Consider the following 17,771-nt stretch of genomic DNA (forward strand, 5'->3'; position numbering starts at 1 on the left):
AACTAGCTCCGTCTTCTGGGTTATTCACAACAATAACTTTGACAGTTTGGATCTTGTAAAAGAAGTAAGAGGTCACTTTGCCTGGGGGAAATCCTCATCTAGGCTTTGCTGTTGTCATCCATCTGTCTTGGGAGACAATGGAGGAGGAGTGCACATTCAGGGGTGAAGTCAAACTGTTGCAGAGTTAGAGTATCTGCTGTGGCTGTAGAGACCAATATGGGAGAGACATGTTTTGTTGCAGCTGAAGGTGTTTGGTTGTGCTGCTACAGGTACATACACCCTGGCATTTCTTCTCTCTGCTCTCTTCCTGGCAGTCATTCCTCCTCTGGTCACGGCTGTGGATGCACGACCTGACTCTCTGTCTCCAGGTGCTGTGGTCATCTGCAAGGGATTCCTACACAGCGGGGTCTAGGCCTATAGGATCAGCAAAAACTATTGGATGACTGTAAGCATGGGATCATGATGATGGGGATTATGATATACTGATATGGAGGCCATAGGCAAGGAGCGACAAGGAGTTCTTAAAACAAATGGTTTAATTGGCAACACGATGTGTGTTTTTTCTGGTTGTTAAGAGCAATTGTGCCCATTCTCTCCAACAGGGAATTCCCGCTTACATGATCCATAATTAACTAATGCTGGAGAAAATGTTTGTTTCTGACATCAGGGTATCAAGCGTTCTAATTGTGTATGCAGCCTTAGAGGGTCTGGCATGACACACTAGGATTTCACTTGTCTATCTAACACACATTCTAAATTAAAGAGACTTTTGAATAAAAAATATTTGCAGGTTCTCTTGAAACACACTTTACACCTTTGACAAGGTCTCTCTCTCTCTCTCTGTTAAATAAAACATGAAAGCTTAATGTGGTGCAACAATTGCATGCGAATATTCCATTGAGCATTTCATCATGTGCTCGAAAGCTGTAGAAAATGCAGTATTGATTTTGAACAATGTGTTTCATTTGGTTATTACTTGAAGTTTGCCAATATAAGGGATTGTATCCAGAGATGTGTTTTACTATCTGAAAGTAATTTAACTAGTGACAAAAAAAGAACAAATAAAAATGAGAATGACTCACTTCCCTCCCCGCATCCTTCAGCACTTTCAGTGACTTGGAGTTTATATTCTTGGAAAGTCTCTGATAGTGATATGGTTGCGCTCCTGAAGTTTGGGTAATGTAACTCTTTGTGCTTTCTATTTCATTGCTGCCCCTTTTGACATCGCATGAGCCCATCTGTCTGTCCTATGCAATGAGCTGTCCAGGCTACCGGCTCTTCTCAGGCGAGTATCAAGGGGTGTTTGTGGCATGTTCCTTATTCCCAGAAGCCATGTGTTCAACCTGAAACCCACATATCACCTAACAGAGGTTGAAGGTCTGCAGCCTCCTCCCACATTCCGTCTGGAGACTGGGACAGAACACAGACTCCATGATTTTACCAGTAACTGGCTTACCTCATCCCCCATTTGCATGGCTTTTTATCATTTAAACCCATTGAAGAGTTCTGGAGAATGCAAAAGCTTGCACACTATTCTGTGATATGCTGAGTTGCCTGAAAAAGGCATTGCCCAACTGTTAATTTTGGATTGTTTCTTATGGGCCAACAAACTGCAGAGCCCAGAATTCAATAATGCTTATGGCACATTTTAGTTTGAAAGGTCTTAATCAGTGGATATGATGGATGAAATTTTATAGCTTTTTAGCAAGAGGCTGACTGTACCTCTCTTGAGTAACAGGTTGTCTTTGGCCTACATCATAGGATAGTTTACACTTTATTATAAACAGTGCTTTTTTACTTTAAAAAAATGTTTAGGGGTACCTCATTTTCCTACTCGTATTGAAATACTGCCCAATGAGGCCAAACTTAGATTCACAAATTGTTTAGGGGTATGTGTACCCCTGCGTCCCCCCAGAAAAAAAGCACTGATTATAAACTTGATGATGAATCGGAATAAAGAAACAGACAGCATTGTATTTGAGGGGATACAAAAGTCTGGTCTATGATGCTTCATTCATTAATTCAGGTGTACACAATAATGCAGTCTTCAAATGACCATGAAAGTGGAGCTGACTCCAATCATTCATGAAATGGAGGTGCAATGTGTGACTGAGTCTGTGTGCACAGGATACCTTTAAAGCACATTCAGATGGCATTCTTTCCCCTAAAGAATTCTGGGCTCTGTAGTTTGCTAACGGTTGCTGGGAATTATAACACTGTGTGGGATAAACTACAGTGCCCAGAATTCTTTGAATGTGCTTTAAAAGCACAGTGTGCTCTCAGCCTGAAAGAGGGAGCACACTCTTCCATATTATTCATTTGCACAAGTTCTTTACATGTTTCCCCCCCTGAAATGTTAAGCTATAAAGTCATCCTGATTTTTTATACTGTGAAGTCTTAAGAGAGAAAGAATAATTTATGTGATTTAAAATTTCTGGAAAAAATGCTGATTGGCAAGAGTTACTATCTACAGTTTCAGTTTCTTCTTCATAATTTTAAAATCCTGTCCATCCTAGCTACTGAAGACAGTACAATCTCATGAATTACCTTTCTCTTAAAGTGTCCTTTTGAGGTCCCATCCATAGCTGTTATCCACACACTCACACACAATTCAGCATTTCAGGATGGGAATGCCACCTACCAATCATACAGTTCTGTCTATTCTATAGATGTTGGGTATGAGATCTCAGGCCATCAAAGAAATGATTGGCTAATGTGTACCTGGCTTTCAAGCTGGGTATTGAGAACATAATTCCTAGCTTTTTTCAGGGGTATGGTGACATTCTTAGTTATTAAATATTCTCTGTCTTTTTTAAGGCTGACAATTCTTGGAAAAGATTAGGAGTTCGGGGGGGGGGGCAGACTCTCTTCCCCACTTTCCTTTAGGGTTTATGGGTTGCAAATGTCCAGATATTTTTCAACTGGAATAGTAGACCATCTTGGCTGTGAATCATTCATCAATTTATTTGTATGCCGCCTTTCCATAGTTAAAACAATGCTCAAGGCGTCTTACAACGTGACAAGATTTACATAATTACCAACATAACAAAAGTCATGAACCATAAATAAAACACATCAAAAAGTACACAACCAAATGGAAAACAATTTCCACATATATCATAAAATCTAAAACTAAGAATACATCATTAATATCAAACACAATTTAAAATGACATAGATAAAAAACTAAAGCATTTAAAAAAACAAAACAAAAACGGAGCCCTCCCTGTGCAGCAGGAGCACTCCTTTATGGAGCCTGTCAGGCCCCACCCCAAGCAAGGAGAGAAGCAGGTCAGGGCCCTTCAGGCTCCCAGCAGGTCAGTCCTGGATCATTCATTCATTCATTCATTCATTCATTGTGTCTACCTTGCACCCTTTCCAGCTGGCCTGGGAGGGTGGGTTCCTGACTGACTCCAGCAAAGGAAGCCAAGGGTGCTGCATGGTGCAATAGTTAGTGTGCTGGACGGGGAGGCCAGGGTTCAAATCTCCTCTCAGCCTAACCTACCTGACAGGGTTGTTCTGGGGATTAAATGAGGAGGGGTGAACCATCTAAGCCACCTTGAGGTCCTTGAAGAAAACAGTGGGATATAAATGCAATAAATAACACAAATAAACAGTAACTTGGGCTGGGGTGTTGTTTCAGGGGTTCTACTGGGGGAGTTGCTGTTGGTTTTATCACTTCTTGTGATTTATGTGGAAATTGTTCAGTTTGGTTGTGTATTTCTTGATATTTGGTTTATTGTCCGTTAAAGGGAAGTTCTCTTTCTGCAGTTCTCTTACTGCACATAACTGTGGCATTAAGTCTTGCTATGAGAACTATTGCTTCTTTTCTCTTGCATTCTGGGAAGTCTCGCTTCTGCTTCTGCACATACTGTTCCAAACACACCAAGCCTAACACACCAAGACATTCTCTCATTCTTCAGTTCATTTCAAGTTCATGACCAAAACAATATGGTCTGTTCTTAATGCATAGCTGACCACATCTAGGGAACTTGATTATTATATTCTTTCATGTTATGATCAATCATTAGTAATTGTTTTAGTCATGTTATATTAATCTTTAGTTATAATTTAATTAGGAGGATTCATGCCTGTCTAGTTCCAGCTCCATTTCTCATCCTTTGATCTATCAGTGATAAATGGTTGTATGTAATTCCCGCTTTGTACCTATGTTAACCAATCAGCAACAAGATGCTTTGTGTTTGTATCAACCAATCAGCCACAAGCACACCTGTGGCAATGTTTGTAATATTCAATAAAAGAGAGTTCCCGGGGCTTGCCCCGGCAGACGCCTCTCATATGACACCTGCCACTCGTCTGTCGTGATTTCAACCCAACATCTGGTGACCCCCGACGTGCCAGATCCCTTACGCAGCCAGCCCTCATACTTCACTCGACTGAAAAAGTCTCAGCGCGCTACTTCGTGAGTATGGGAGGGGAATTGACTAAATTCCAAAAAGAGCATGCTAAAGAATTGCTTTATTTAGTTAGACAGCGAGCGGTGGGTGTTAATATTTCCTTAAAAGAAATTGAACAATTGCTATGTGAGATTAATTGCCAATGTCCCTTCTATCCTGAGGCTGGTTCCTTGGAGGTAGAGACTTGGCAAAAGATCGGAAAGACCCTTTTCACAGAACCCAGGGCTCCGATTCATTGTCTGCTCACTTGGCAGAAATGTGCAGACGCTGTTGCTAAATTAGGGCCCCAATTATTGGGACCCAAGGTGTCTCCCTCGGCCCCTGCACTTCTAGCCATCGCAGATGATCCCCCACCTTACCCAAAGCTTTTGCCTCCTTCTCCTTTGCAGCCCAGCCAATCCCTCCCTGCGTCTCAACCTCCTCAGCCTGCATCCTCCCCCCCATCCCTCCGCCTCAGCCTGCATCCTCCCCCCCATCCCTCCTCCGCCTGCCACAGCCCCTGTTTGCTCTATAGGAGCTGTGCGCGCTGCGCTTTCTTTGGCCAGGCAGAAAGGGCTCCTGTCTTTAGAGGAGGAATCTGAGTGGCCAGGTGAAATGCCGTCTGCTTTCCCTATCACCTATTCAAACCCTGGAACTGCTCAACAGCAGGTTTTTTATGAGGCACTTCCTTATTCTGTAATGAGAGAATTAAGGAGAGCCATTGCTGATTCTGGTCTAAAATCCTCTTATGTAACAGGAATGCTAGAAGGAATAGCAACTGGTTACACAATGCTACCTCAAGACTGGAAAGACCTGATGCGCATGCTTTTATCTCCAGCTCAGTATGTGGTGTTTGAGAGTGAATTTAAACATAGCGCATCAGCCCTGTCTGATCCGCAGCATACTGCCAATCAACTTTATGGCACTGGTCAGTATGCTGATATAACAGCCCAGGCGACGCTGACACCTGTACATTTTAGTCGCACCGCGACCTGTGTACAACGCGCCTTTCGGAAAGTCCCTGTTTCAGGGCAACCGCTGAGCTCCTTTGTTAATATTAAGCAACAGCATTCGGAGCCATACCATCAGTTTATAGATAGATTGAAAGAATCAGTCACTAGGCAGATTGATAACACTACAGCTCAAAATGAATTAATGAAAAAATTGGCCTTTGAAAACGCAAACACCGATTGCAAGAAAGCATTGCAGTCAATCATACATCGCCCTACATATGACCTGGCCGATATGATTCAAGCTTGTGTGGATGTCGGTAGCCAGAGCCATGCAATGTCTTTGCTTGCTGGCGCAATCCAAGCTACTAATAGACCTACAGGTAATTGCTTTAATTGTAAGCGCCCAGGCCACTTTGCCAAGCAATGCAGAGCCCCTGGCGGGGGGGCAAACAAGGATGGTGCTGCCTCTAAGGCTAAACCTTCTAAAAAATGCCCGAAATGTGGAAAAGGTTATCATTGGGCTAATCAATGCAGGAGTCCGGGAAACTCCATTGCGGCCCCACTCTCGGGCCAGGGCAATTAGAGAGTTTTCCACCTTTAGTTTCTGCTGCTGCAAACATTTCCAAAAATACACCCTCTGAATTTGCCATTGATTTGATCAATCAAGAGACCAAAGACTCTGTTTTACCTGGTGAAATTGTTCTTATGCCCACTCAATTGGCAGGCCCACTGCCTCCTAAAGTCGCAGGTTTAATTTTACCCAAATTTTCTGCAGCAAAAGAAGGAATCCAGGTTATTCCAGGAGTTCTGGATCCTGACTATGTAGGCACAATAATGGTTCAACTCTGGAGCCATATGCCCATGCAATTAAAAAAGGGTGAGTCTTGGGCGCATTTGGTGGTGCTCCCTTCTCATCCTACTGCTTCTATTATGGATACTAATTTGCACGAGCTCTCTTTTTTCCCTCCACAGCTGTTAGCTGTAGTCCAGAGGATTGGTGAAAAGAAACTTCTTCGTAAGTATAAAATCAATGGTATTGTGCTGGAAGGCTTGATTGACACAGGCGCAGACGTTTCTGTAATTTCTAGTAGTTGCTGGGACCCCATGTGGCCCCTTGAGTCTGCCTCTGCAGTCTGGGGTGTGGGTAGCCCCCAAACCTCTTCCAAAAGCATACAGTGGCTGCCTGTTTCTCTGCCTGATAGCTCTGAAACCATTGCTTACATCCAGCCCTGTGTGCTGAAAATCCACCTCAATCTGTGGGGAAGAGATTTACTACAACAATTACAAGCTACCATTCAATTTAATGAGTAAGCTTGCACTTCCCCTCAGCTGGAAATCTACCAGCCCTGTATGGGTGGAACAATGGCCCATAACGGGAGAAAAGCTACTTGCTTTAAAACAATTAGTGAATGAACAATTATAGGCAGACCATATTGAGCCTTCAGTTAGCCCCTATAATACACCCATCTTCGTCATAAAAAAGAAGAGTGGCAAATGGAGATTTCTCCAGGATTTAAGGAAAATAAACCAAATCCTTGAACCCATGGGGCCTTTTGCAGTGTGGTCTGCCTAATCCAAATATGATTCCACATTCTTATCAATTGGCTATAATAGATCTGCAAGATTGTTTCTTCTCCATTCCCCTACAGGAGAAGGATCGTAAATCTTTTGCTTTTACTGTTCCTGTGTTAAATAACAGTCAGCCCACAGAACGGTACCAATGGAAAGTCCTACCACAAGGAATGCTGAATTCCCCTACCATGTGCCAATGCATCAGCCATGGCACACCTTGTTGTTTAAGCCGTTTGTCCATCATTTTACCCAAGAAGCATCATTTATCCCGCTCTCGATATCGCTGCTCTGTGGAATTGACTAATGATTGTGATGCTTTTGTCTCTCTTCTCAGTAGGTCTGAATATATCTCTTTAGTTGTTTCTCTCTTAGGAGTCCCTGGATTGGCTGTACGGAATCGTATGAACATTAATTCTTTAGCTTGTTATGCAGCAAAAGCTCTGAATTTTACTTCACAAGCTCTTCACCTTTTGAATAAAGAACAGTGAACTCCACCATGGACTTTTACGAAATCGTGCTGCTATCACTATTTGCTCATGCTTCATCATTATGGCTGTGAACAAGTGAATGACATGTGTTGATTCAATATTACTGACAATTCTAGAGCCATTCAAAGCCAAATCTCTCATTTGCAAAATCTTACACATCACATTAAACAGGACATTGGATTTTCTGGCCTCTGGGATTCTTTCACCCAGTGGCTTACCGCTTGGCTGCCTAACCTTACTTGGCTTCGTAGTCTTTTTCAATATGCCATTATCATAATATGTATATTAACTTTGCTATGCTGCTTCCTTCAATGCGTTCCTAGCCTCATAAGTCTTTTCTCTCGGCTTCTCTCTCCCCCTCAACCACCCAGTAAACTCCTTGCTGCTTACTTTGCGAAATGGCAACACCAACAGTAAACCAAAGGGGAGATGTTGGCAGACTTATTTTGGGCATGCGCTGGCAAACTACGTATCCCGAAGTATTTTTGTCCCATCGACCCTGGCGAACTTATTTTGGGCATGCGCTGGCACACCACGTATCCCAAAGTATTTTTGCCTTATTTACCCAGAACGCCTCGCAAACAAGAAAAGAAAGGGGGAGATAAAGGGAAGTTCTCTTTCTGCAGTTCTCTTACTGCACATAACTGTGGCATTAAGTCTTGCTATGAGAACTATTGCTTCTTTTCTCTTGCATTCTGGGAAGTCTCGCTTCTGCTTCTGCACATACTGTTCCAAACACACCAAGCCTAACACACCAAGACATTCTCTCATTCTTCAGTTCATTTCAAGTTCATGACCAAAACAATATGGTCTGTTCTTAATGCATAGCTGACCACATCTAGGGAACTTGATTATTATATTCTTTCATGTTATGATCAATCATTAGTAATTGTTTTAGTCATGTTATATTAATCTTTAGTTATAATTTAATTAGGAGGATTCATGCCTGTCTAGTTCCAGCTCCATTTCTCATCCTTTGATCTATCAGTGATAAATGGTTGTATGTAATTCCCGCCTTGTACCTATGTTAACCAATCAGCAACAAGATGCTTTGTGTTTGTATCAACCAATCAGCCACAAGCACACCTGTGGCAATGTTTGTAATATTCAATAAAAGAGAGTTCCCGGGGCTTGCCCCGGCAGACGCCTCTCATATGACACCTGCCACTCGTCTGTCATGATTTCAACCCAACAGTCCGTTACTACTTCTGTTATGTTACAGTTATGTTTTATTTCATGCTTGTAATCTGCCGTGAGCATGGGTAGAACTGGGGAATGTGGCATACAAATAAATGAATGTATGCAACAAATAAAAGAATCTGATAACACTTGCAATAAAGTAATAAAATCCTTACTTTGAAGAACTTTATTATTGGTTTTCTTCCCCCTGTTCATTTCAGCTGATTTTTCCACTGATTTTTGAGCCCTTGGAGCTGATGGAAATCTTGGGAGACAAACAAACATGCATTGCAATTATATTGAAACTAAAATGACTACCAGTGCTTCAGTCCCTGGTTAGGGTCACTCCCTGGACCTAACTAGTCTACTGTCTTCAGCTAGCCCTACAAAGCCAAGATGGGCAAGGGTCAAAGGGGGCATGTGGCCAGACACCCTTCTACAAGCAGCTTGTCCCTATCCTCAGCAATATCGAAAGGAGCACGATGGCCAGAAACAATAACAGTATAGAAAACTTTATGAAATAATGCAAAACATCAAAACTATCAAACTGAAGTCTCTGAAAGTCCTTGAATAAATCACGGTTCCAGACTTTACCCAGCAGAGATCAAGCTTGTAAAGCTTTGTATAATCGGCACATGTCCAGTTCTGATGTCCAACTCTGAACTGCTGAACAGTGTTTCCAGATAGCAACTACTGTTTCGTTCAGTTCTTCATCAGCCAATTAATTCAACAAACACTCGTAAGTAGAAAGATGTGTAATTTCTTCATTAACCAATCTTTTTCCCCGAATTGATATAATGTACATGAGAATGAAAAATACTCTGGAACAGTGCTCATGCGATTATGTAGTCATGGAAAGTGATCTAGTACAGGAGTTGGATAAAGTTCCATAGGAAGGGGAACATCAAACCCCCAATAACCATATGTTGTATAGGTACTCTCTTACCATGGAACAACAGAATAATATTGTTGCTTAACAACAAGGCAGCTTATTAGCATAAGAATTGTTGCTTCACATCTGTTGAATACAAATGAACACTAATTGGATACTTCTCAGGTCCCGCTTGGCTATGCAACAGTCCCTATGATAAGTATTTCTCCTCCTCTTCCTCCTCTTCCTCCTCCCCCTCCTTCTAAAACCTTGTACATGAAACCTCGGACATCTGCTAATCACAATCTGGGGGGGGGTGATGTCCATCTAATAGATGACATGACAGAGCACACCAAAGTACAAATGTCCAAACTAGACTGTGCTTTCTCTCTCTCTCTCTCTCTCTCTCCTCCCCTCCCAATGTGGTTTCTCAGTATCAGTAACACTTCAGTCCTAACAAAGAGTGGTGTCCTGAAGGAAGCTAGAGATCAGGGTTTCAATCTTCTGTCATATTGGATCACCAGTGCTGTTCATGATTTCTCCTTAGGCTACGTTACACAAACAACAATTTGCATGCCAAGGCCCCATGACCCTCTCGCTCCCAATGTGATAAATAACCAGACAAGACACCAGTTGTAATGGAAGATTGGGTCAAAATTAGGCCACAACTTTATTGCTTGGCTTAAGCATTGGGCACACCATTTTAACTCCAGCACGTCTGCTAGGAGTGTATCATAGGGTTGATCCGTGACCTAAATCAAATAGGGGTATCCCCCAGGAGGCCCCTGATTGAAAGTTGCTAGGGCCCTAGCCCACACTTGGGCATCTGGACAAAAGCAACTCCTCACAGATCCCTTCAACGGGATACCCTTTCCCAGGAAGTGGGAGGCAGAGGCTACAACTTCCCCTCTGCCCAAAACTAAGGCATAGCCAATGCCTAACTCTGCAAAGTTGTGACAATTGCTATGAGATAGGTGAAAACCACATGGCCAGAGCCAACTTGATGAGGGGAAAAAACCCTGCCCAGCCCTGAATGTGTCAGCCAATCAACTCCATAGCAAGGTCTTAGCATAAAAGCAAACCTCTGAATGAACGGAGGGATGGTTTCAGATCCAAACAGGTAAACCGACAGTTTGGGGGCACAGTGAGATGCACTATTTATTCCCCTGGCGCAGACCCAAGTGACGCCTGCTGGCGTGGTTGGCCCTGCCCCTGAGGAGGCTCTGTGCCTCAGCCTGCCTGTGATTGGCCAATTTATAGGCAGGCTATGATCCAGCCAGCAGGTGAAGTAGTGCTGTGCGCTGACCAGGCCCTCACACCCAGTGGCTGTGGGAATGTGACTGGGGACATATCCAGACCACAATGGGGCTTGTGGACTTGGCAAAATGTTTCCTGGACTGCATCACTTCAGACTTCAAGTGGGAGGTTATGTGTTTGAACATTTCCCCACAAAAACACACAGCTAGTGAAATGCAACTAGTTTCAACCCTTCCGCTTGATGTGTTGTTGTTTTTCCTGGCTTAATCTATCTAAAATTAATAATGAGTTACGATGTTATCACTGACCACTTTCAAATAATTTATTAACTTGCTTGGCAGGTTTAAGGAAGATTGACATGTGCATTTTTCCTCAAATGCAGTTTTTAGCTGCTGCAAGCCTCTTTGAAAACTGGGGAAAGTTGGAACAGCAGGTTGCAACATGGCATGGGGCTTTGCTGTTCGGGGAGAAGGGGAAACCACAGGACAACGGGCGTCTAAAAATTAACAACAACAACAACAAGCCCTCATCTAGGAATGGGGGAGAAACTGTTTCAATTTGTACTACCTGAAGCAATACAAGAACACTTCCAACTCTACAGTTCTATGATTCTATGACAAATATTGAAATGGGAGAATATTCAGTGCATTTCTGCTCATTGCTAAAGCTGTTTCATTATTTTCCTTTTCTGTGGCTAAAAGAATTGCCTGTTGAGAAATGTGTCCACCTTGCATTGTGCAGTGAGCATTTAAAAAGCAGCAAAGTACTCTCTGAAAATAAATGGTTTGCCTCTCTTACATCTCTTATTCTGCATGAGTTATTTCCCCATTCTACCAACAATATTCATGAATAAGTACCAAACATTTACTAATGAAATAGTTAATGACAACAATTTTAATATAGAGTAGAGTGGGTAAAAAAATAAAAATGAATGCAGGGCAGCATGTTACAAGTGGTGTTTACTGTACTGGAATCATTTCCATATTGACAGATAAGAGCAATTTATAAAAACCAGGGAAAGTGTTTTCCTGTATAGCAACAGGACAATCAAAATGCTAAGCTGAGAATTAAATGGGGGGAACAAGCTTCCTCCCAAAAAAGCATGCAACTTCCAGTACTTTGAAAGAGAATGACACTGGCCTTCCTTCCAACAAAAGAAGCAAACCACCATTCTATCCTTAAGGTCACCCACAAAAATGGTCTTTTATTTAACCATGAAAATTTTATCACAGAGAGTTCCAAATACAATTTACAATTAAAGACTTCTACTTTCATCACTCTACTGGGTTCTTATACATTTGTGAATGAGTCACTACAGATTAATCAACACAAAATATTTATATCATACCAATGTGGCTTTAAGACAGTCCCTTAGAAATCTGCCTGAAAAGTGAGCCATGACTAAGTTTGGAAGGATCTGTGACTTTCAGTTCTCTCCATTTCTTAGTTTTCCAATCTTAAATTTAGTTGTCCACATTTCTGCAGAGATTATTAGTAATATTTTATAAATATATTTATAATTTTATTGAAAATTTTCAACATACAATAAAATAAAAACCAAACTAATCTAAATAGAAATAAGGAAAAGAGGAGATGGAACAGGAGGAAGGAGGAAGGAAGGAAGGAAGGAAGGAAGGAAGGAAGGAAGAGTCTGTTCAGAATCCTCAGTTTTTGTAGCTGGAGTCAGTCAGGGCCCTGCCCTCCCAGGCCAGGTAGGAAAAGGTGTGCAATGCAGGGGACAGGTCTTCCAGGACTCACAGTCAAGAATCAGTAGGTTGCTCAAAATGTTGTACATATTGCAGTCATTGAAAAACTGTGTGTGCTGCAGGGAACGCAAGAGTCCAAGGATTCTGTGGGAACTGGCTGCACCTTTAGGGCACATCATAATAAGTGCCCCTATCTCAGTATAGCCCCTGCAAAGAATGAATTCATCCAGAAGTAGCTTTAATCAACATTTTCCCCATTTGTTTTCCTTACCCATAACTTACTTTGTTTGTCTATTTCCCCCCTTATTCTTTTCCTTACAATTAGATGTTAATGCTCTTTCATTGGGTTTTTCTTTATAATTATATTTATTGTGTGTGTGTGTGTGTGTGTGTGTGTGTGTTGTGTGTGTTTTCTTTTTTTAATTTTTTTTAAAGAACAATTAAAAACAAAGAATTCTCATGAAAATTCATCAGCATTTTAGTGTGAATTTATCCTAACAAACACATCTTTGTAGGCAATTTTGACTAATGTACACATTTTTCCAAACCATTTCCTCTAATATAATGAATTTTTGTATATTGTTTCCACTAATATGTGCAATTTGGCCTTGGAGTTCAAAACGAAGCAGGGCAAAGGCTGATAGAGTTCAGCCAAGAAAACAAGCTGGTCATCACAAACACTCTTTTCCAACAACACAAGAGACGACTCTACACATGGACATCACCAGATGGGCAGCATCAAAGTCAGATTGATTATATTCTGCAGCCAAAGATGGAGAAACTCTATACAGTCAGCAAAAACAAGACTGTGGCTCAGATCATCAGCTTCTTACAGCTAAATTCAAGCCTAAACTGAAGAAAGTAGGAAAAACCACTGGGCCGCTAAGATACAATCTAAATCAAATCCCTTAGGAATACACAGTGGAAGTGAGGAACAGGTTTAGGGATTTAGATTTGGTGGTCAGAGTGCCTGAAGAACTATGGATGGAGGCTCATAACATTATACAGGAGGCAGCAACGAAAACCATCCTAATGAAAAGGAAATTCAAGAAAGTGGCTGTCCAACGTGGCCTTACAAATAGCGGGGGAGAGTAGGCAAGCAAAATGCGGGGGAGATAGTGAAAGATACAGGAAATTGAATGCAGTTTTCCAAAGAAATGAGCAATGCAAAGAAATAGAGGAAAACAATAGAATGGGAAAAACCAGAGATCTGTTCAAGAAAATTGGAGATATGAAAGGAGCATTTCATACAAAGATTACCCTAATAAAGGACAAAAGGGGTAAAGACCTAACAGAAGCAGAAGACATCAAGAAGAGGTGGCAAGAATACACAGATGAATTATACCAGAAAGATATGGATGTCTCGTGTTGTTGCTGACCTTGAGCCAGACATCCTGGAGAGTGAAGTCACATGGGCCTTAGAAAGCACTGCTAATAACAAGGCCAGTGGAAGTGATGATATTCCGGCTGAACTATTTAAAATTTTAAAAGATGATGCTGTTAAGGTTGCCAGCAAGTTTGGAAGACTCAGCAGTGGCCAGAGGATTGGAGAAGATCAGTCTACATCCCAATCCCAAAGAAGGGCAGTGCCAAAGAATGCTCCAACTACCGCACAATTGCGCTCATTTCACACGCTAGCAAGGTTATGCTTAAAATTCTACAAGGCAGGCTTAAGCAGTATGCGGACCGAGAACTCCCAGAAGTGCAAGCTGGATTTTGAAGGGGCAGAGGAACCAGTGACCAAATTGCAAACATGCGCTGGATTATGGAGAAAGCTAGAGAGTTCCAGAAAGACATCTATTTCTGCTTCATTGACTATGCAAAAGCCTTTGACTGTATCGACAATAGCAAAATATGGCAAGTTCTTAAAGAAATGGGAGTGCCTGATCACCTCATCTGTCTCCTGAGAAATCTCTATGTGGGACAAGAAGCTATAGTTAAAACTGGATATGGAACAACTGATTGGTTCAAAAATGGGAAAGGAGTACGACAAGGCTGTATATTGTCTCCCTGCTTATTTAACTTATATGCAGAATTCATCATGCGAAAGGGTGGATTGGATGAATCCCAAACTGGAATTAAGATTGCCAGAAGAAATATCAACAACCTCATATATGCAGATGACACAACACTGATGGCAGAAAGTGAGGAGGAATTAAAGAACCTTTTAATGAGGGTGAAAGAGAGAGCGAAAATATGATCTGAAGCTCAACATCAAAAAAAGTAAGATCATGGCCACTGGTCCCATCACCTCCTGGCAAATAGAAGGGGAAGAAATGGAGGCAGTGAGAGATTTTACTTTCCTGGGCTCCATGATCACTGCAGATGGTGAGAGCAGTCTCAAAATTAAAAGACGCCTGCTTCATGGGAGAAAAGCAATGACAAAACTAGACAGCATCTTAAAAAGCAGAGACATCACCTTGCCAACAAAGGTCTGTATAGATAAAGCTATGGTTTTCCCAGTAGTGATGTATGGAAGTGAGAGCTGGACCATAAAGAAGGCTGATCGCCAAAGAATTGATGCTTTTGAATTCTGGTGCTGGAGGAGACTCTTGAGAGTCCCATAGACCTCAAGGAGATCAAACCTATCCATTCTTAAGGAAATCAGCCCTGAGTGCTCACTGGAAAGACAGATCCTGAAGCTGAGGCTCCAATACTTTGGCCACCTCATGAGAAGAGAAGACTTCCTGGAAAAGACCCTGATGTTGGGAAAGATGGAGGGCACAAAGAGAAGGGGACGACAGAGGACGAGATGGTTGGACAGTGTTCTCGAAGCTACCAGCGTGAGTTTGACCAAACTGCGGGAGGCAGTGGAAGACAGGAGTGCCTGGCATGCTCTGGTCCATGGAGTCATGAAGAGTCGGACACGACTAAACGACTAAAGAACAACAACAAATATGTGCAATGTTCTATAAATATGGGTTGACTTGAGAACTGGATTACAAACTTTGGGTAAATGGGAACTGCAAAGGATAGTTTTGTTTCAGCTTTCATATTGTTCCAGAAAGAGCAATTTTGATAGATGCACCTTTTAATGCTAACTGTATTGAATTTCTCCATCATTCCTAGTCGAGACTAGCTTCTTACGTTGGAAGCTGCTATTTGAGGGTTTGACACTAAACAGTGGTTTAGGAGTGTCTGAAATTGTGTCATTAATTCCAGTCCCACTTATTCCAATGAGGCCTACCTGTGTGTAATTTAGCTTGGCTCCCTCCCAATGCTTCTTAGCTGTAAGTCATCAGGCATACAATAATCAAGTTATGAACAATGCAGAAATGCATCTACATGTTTGAACAGGTAGCCATTTCTAATCTAGTTTTCATAGGAATGAGGATATGAAACTTGGGGGTAGGCAATGCATGAAGCAAAACCCCAATAAAATCCCTGTCCTTCAGCAGTCCTGTAATGAGAAGATGCATAAATGAACTAGGCAATGGTAATGATGTAAATAATGTATTTAAATCTGTAAGCAGTGTGAAGAGGTTACTAAGGGAGGGTTATTTAGCACATGAAACTCTCTTTACAGGTAAACGCAACACAGGCCAGCTCCTGACCACCATCAGCCTCCCCCCCCCCGAGGGTACCTGAAGACCTTGCCCTGCTCCATACACATAAATGCTTAATTTCATGCAATCACATTGTTGTTGTTGTCGTCGTCATCGTCCCCGCCCCTGCATCCAATTGGCACATCGGGAAAGTGACTCCTGGCTCAGTCAGAGCATGTATTCAGGGGAGCAAGAGCCCTGTGGATAGACTACAGCTTTTATCATTTTCTTCACTGTGTCCCACCAATTAAAGCCAAGAAAGGAAATTTGTGAAATGAGAATGCACAAAACATGCAGGCCAAATTTAGGAAACAAAACCATTTATAACGATAACTATCATTCATATCACCCCAGAAGAACGAGATGGTAATGAGATCGCAATCATTTGCTGATGATATATGAAGTCAGCTGAAAATTCCAAGAACAATTAGCACATAAACTGCACTTTTCAATCTCTTGGTAACTCTTTAGATTAGAATGGAAAACTAATCACATAATTGTTCTCCCATTGTATGGTAGTTACCATGTAAAATAGCTGGCGCTCAGCTAACTAATCAGGTGTGATTACAGTTTTACAGCTCATGTGCTTTGTGCGCTGCACTTTTTAAAAAACAAAAGCTTTGCTCCATGTTGCAGAAATGATCTTCAAAGCCACTGGAGATGATAAAGGGGCAGTTTATTATAGCTGCAGAGTTAAGAATTAATGTTTCCCCAGATTGTACCATGGGAGTAGAATATTCTTGATTGAATAATGCTACCTGTTTTTTCTCTATGCATAGACATCTCATTTCAGCTCTGAGTAGCTGTCCTGAAGTCCCATGGAAACTAACGGAACAAGTTAGTTGGGATTGCTGCAAATTCCATTGGCTGGGATAAGAAAAGCCTGTCTAGGTTTTCACAGTTGCCTGGTGCTGTTCTAAACAAGAAGGACCAGCGGAAACAGCTGCAGTCTCAGACAGCAAACCAGCAGCCTGGACTGTTTTCCAGTGTTGGTCTGGAGACAACTGAGGACTGAAACAATGATATAGCAAATACCATATTGAATTCCTGTCACTCTTAGGCAAGTTCCAGTTTATTTCCCTATTCAAACCTAAATAGCAATACAGGACAACATCACCTGCTTAAATTAACAATAATTTTAAATAATATAACCTGCTCCGTTTTTACTTGACTTTTGTATCTCTCTTGTCCTGTGCTTATCCATAACTACTGGTGGGAAAGGTGAAGTAGAAAATAGATGGCGAGGAAATATCTGGGCTAGTACTAATAAAAAGTTGGGTGGGTAGGTCATAGCTAAAGAAAACAAAATAAAATCCAGGACACATCTCCATAACTAACAAACAGTGAATTTGTGAAGGGACTCTCTGCAAGTAGTAATGGGAACCGACATTTGCTGTTTCCTTTAATTCTAACTTTAGACCACTGTTGGTCACTCTAGAAAGAAAATTATATCTTACTGGAAAGTACTGTAAACACTTACAAGGAGCCAAAGGCATTTATTTTCAAAGATATTGATCTTCTGACAACATTTTATTACAATGACTTTATTTCTATTATGTCAAATGATAGATGTAGATTTAATAACTTTAGGTGATGGATGTTGACACAGTAAATGGATGGTATTTCACTTGACTATTATTAACCTCCCGTATTGGGAGTGGTGCAGTCACAAAAAACATTGCTACATGGGCTGCTTTTGTCTAATGCTAGCATTTGTTTGATTAGCTGTGGTGAAATAGCACCACTGGGACTGGGTATCGTGGGTTTAAACTGTGGCACCCCTGGGAACTGAAATATTTAATGA

At 41.6% G+C, this 17,771-nt stretch overlaps 1 long non-coding RNA gene across 1 annotated transcript; it reads left to right on the forward strand.

The window, feature by feature from the left end:
• The first annotated feature begins 318 nt into the window (after positions 1–318).
• LOC308475548 lies at positions 319–11,513 on the forward strand. Its single transcript, XR_013985303.1, has 3 exons — positions 319–1,285; positions 8,810–9,327; positions 11,058–11,513. It is a non-coding gene; the product is annotated as an uncharacterized lncRNA (long non-coding RNA).
• The last annotated feature ends 6,258 nt before the right edge of the window (positions 11,514–17,771 follow it).

Source organism: Podarcis pityusensis (assembly GCF_964106645.2).
Source record: "Podarcis pityusensis genome assembly, chromosome: 4".
Classification (NCBI taxonomy): Eukaryota; Metazoa; Chordata; class Lepidosauria; order Squamata; family Lacertidae; genus Podarcis; species Podarcis pityusensis.